We start from the raw sequence: 3,595 nt of genomic DNA, 5'->3' as shown, positions 1-3,595 counted from the left end.
ATGAACAATTTGGAGTTTTGCGTACACAAGAACATGAAATTGTTCTGTGAGTGGACACCAAAAATATCCCGTGGGATGGTCCCAAATGTCATCAAGGACTGAAGTCCTTGGGGCTGAACACAAATCTCTGCAGTTAGAGTGTGGCAGTCCCACCTCTGTGACCAGGGCCAGAGAGACACAGAGACAAAATTGGTTGTGTTCTTTGTAGTTTCAACCTCCAAATCTAGCTGTTACTTTCCAAGTATCTTTTTTTTTTTTTTTTTTTTTTTTGACAAAGCAGTTAATGTGGTTCTTACCCCAAAATAAATTATTTACAAAATTATGTACAAAAAGGTAGATTTAAAAAATATATGTTTAGCTATTTTTCTTACTATGACTGGAGGCGTTACTAACGAGAGAATGAACAGGAATCAGTTATACCTCTTAAAACTGATATCCACAGCAGTCTCTATACATGCTCATTGTAACTTGATGCAAAATTTTAATTTATTATTATAGACCATGTGCAAGATACACATAAAATAGCAACATATCAACAGATGACTGAAAATAAATTGTCTTCCATAATTTCCATTAAGTCTACAAATGTCCTTAAATGACAGAAATTGTTCAGATGAAGAAAGTTTTGTTATATACATATAAAGAAATACATACAATCTTCCATAGATATTCATTCATAGTGAGATTCCCAGACCTGTGCAGTTCTTTGAACGTATGAGCAGAAAATAAAAGTAAACATTTTAAATCCAAATATGTACTTAAAAGAAGTAATGGAGAGACTGGAGTGCATTTCTACCCCTGAGAATGAGCCAGATAGATTTGTTCTATTTAGCCAATAGTTTGGTATGAAAACCTGATCTCACTGAAGTCAACATCAATATGATTGCATCCTTAGCCTTAGTTTTAATTCTTCCTTGAGCATGACATTTTCACTTGCACAGAGAGACAGCATAAGGCTATTGCATCTCTTCAATCTCATTTGGACTTTACCACATTTCCATTTCCCTCCTTACTGAAATAGGATTTAGGAGTGGTCTTCACCCACGTACGTAAGGATAAGTTTTCTTCTAATAAAGCTCTATTGTAAGAAAAAAATCTTGAATACAATATTTATTTTAATAAACACAAAACACAGTGCTTTTTAATAAAGATAAAATTCAATATTTGAAAACACAACACGTTTTCTACAAACAGACTTTGTCCCTAAGGCCCTGGTATTGCCTTCACTAGTTAGCTGTGCAGAACATTGGGTCTATGACTTTCTTCCTTCTTTTGCTTAATGTATCTATGTCTGCTGATAGAAATACTTCTGAGTCTTTATAAATGAAATAACAACTTCCTCAAAGATGCGTAGATCTGTTGATACATTCTTCCTGAGTATACTTTCAAACCATTCTTCCTGAGTATACTTTCAAACCATGTTATAAGCATATCACCTATATTGATGGTTAGTTATATTTTAAATTGCATTTCAATTTTTTCTTCATATAGGGAAAATGGATTTTAAATTGTAATAAGTGAAGGGAGAAAAATAATTTAAGGCATTTTATGGAGGTAAATTGATACATTACTATATGAAAAAATACTGTTACATAAAGAGGTTTCAGCATGGAAGAGCTGTATTTAGTCATCTAAATTAATTTAAATTTTATAAATTTATTTGATTTCCAGGTCAAATCAAATACAATTATTTGGAGTAATGTCTAGTATAAAAGCTTACTTTAAGAGACATGAGTTATTGTCCACATGTCAGGACTTAGTATCTGTCACATTACATCTACATTTATTTTGTGGCCACCAGGCAGAGCAGAATCCCATTCAGGAAATGTCGTGGTGTAGAATCCATATGTAATAATTTAGAATTGTTTCAACAATATCCTATCATTTGTGAAAAAGGATCAAATTTCAAGCATTTCTTTCTCTGAACAACTATTTGTTCATTGCATCCACAGCTTCTCTGAGCAACTTGTTCCAGGGCTTCACCACCCTCTGAGTGAAGAATTTCCTCCTAACCACAAATTTAAATCACCGTTCTTTTAGTTTAAAACCATTCCCCCATGTCCTACCATTATCTGCCTAAGAAAAAGTTGCTCTCCATATTTTATAAGTTCCCTTTAAGTATTGAAAAGCTGCTATGAGTTTGCCCTGGAGTCTTCTCTTCTTCAAGCTGAAGTTACCTGACAAATTTTCATAGGTCTTAATTAACTACTTCTTGTAGTGGATTCTAAATCTCTAGACCTTTAATCTAGAGAAAATAGTTAAATTTCTTTATATATCTATTCACAGAGTTTGCATTGCTCATCAGTCTACATTAGGTTACATTGGTTTAGACACCAAGGGTGGATTTTGTGCAAGATTACATCTACATATGAGGCAAGTATCTCAGCTGCAGTTATAATCAAAAGGGCTTCCTCATTTGGCCACACACTGGAGTCTAGTGTCATCTAGGGTATACTGCTTGGTGTCCTGTTGCCATTCCAGATTATAATTTCCATCATGTTGCAAATGTGTCATGTATGTCAAAGTGCATCAGATGATATTAGTTGTATATTTTTTGGGGAAAAAAAATGGGACAAAATGAAAATTAATTCTTCTCTAAGGGAAGAATTTTGCCTAAAGTACGTGTGCAAGAAATCAAACACTTGTATTATATTCTCTCCTATAAACTAAACTACAGAAGATAAACAATAAATACACTGAGATGGGGAATACAGTGTATGTAATTAAAACAAATAAACAAACAAACAAAAAACTGTCAGGAAAGATACTAATGTTAATATCTGTGATCATACCAACATTCTTCTCTCCAATTCACAAGGTTGATTCAAAGATACAACTACTGCCACCAGTACATGCACAGAAATCTGATGTTTGGCTTACGAATGGAAAATAGAGTATCTATTTCACCCTTTCACAGAATCACAGAATGGTTGGGGTTGGAAGGGACCTCTGGGTCCACCTGGTCCAACCCTGGCTCAAGCAGGGACAGCCGGAGCAGGCTGCCCAGCACCACATCCAGGCAGCTTTTGAAGTTCTTCACGAGGGAGATTCCACAACCTTTCTGGGGAACATGTGTCTGTGCTCTGTCACCTGCACAGTAGAGAAGTGCTTCCTGGTCAGAAGGAATCTCCTGTGTATCAGTTTGTGCCCATTGCCTCTTGTCCTGGCAATCAGCACCACTGAAAAGAGCCTGGCTCTGTTCAGTTCCAATAGTAAGGAGAATACTAATTTGCACAAGCTGGTGTCTCCATAGACAAGTACCTTCACTGCACCTTGTAAGACCTGAATCCCGACCTTTGGTAAAGCACACAAAGCTCCTCCTGGAGAGAAAAATGCCTCATGTCTTGGAGCAGAATTCAGCTCTCAGAACTAAAACAGCTTGCACTCACTTGTTACTTTAATTTTGAAATGTATTTTCAATTGATATCTTGTATAAATTATGAGCTGAGAGCAATGTGCTTTATCAAGAAGACAACATTACAGTCACAAAGTGCTATCCAAATGAAAAGCCCCCAAGCAAGCAAGAATGATGAGAACATTATAACTATATTATTGGAGCTCTCGATGACAGACTCTTGCATTGACTATCACACAC

The sequence above is a fragment of the Netta rufina genome (assembly GCF_964035555.1).
Source record: "Netta rufina genome assembly, chromosome: 1".
In the NCBI taxonomy this organism is placed as follows: Eukaryota; Metazoa; Chordata; class Aves; order Anseriformes; family Anatidae; genus Netta; species Netta rufina.
Note: the sequence above shows the minus strand (reverse complement) of the source record.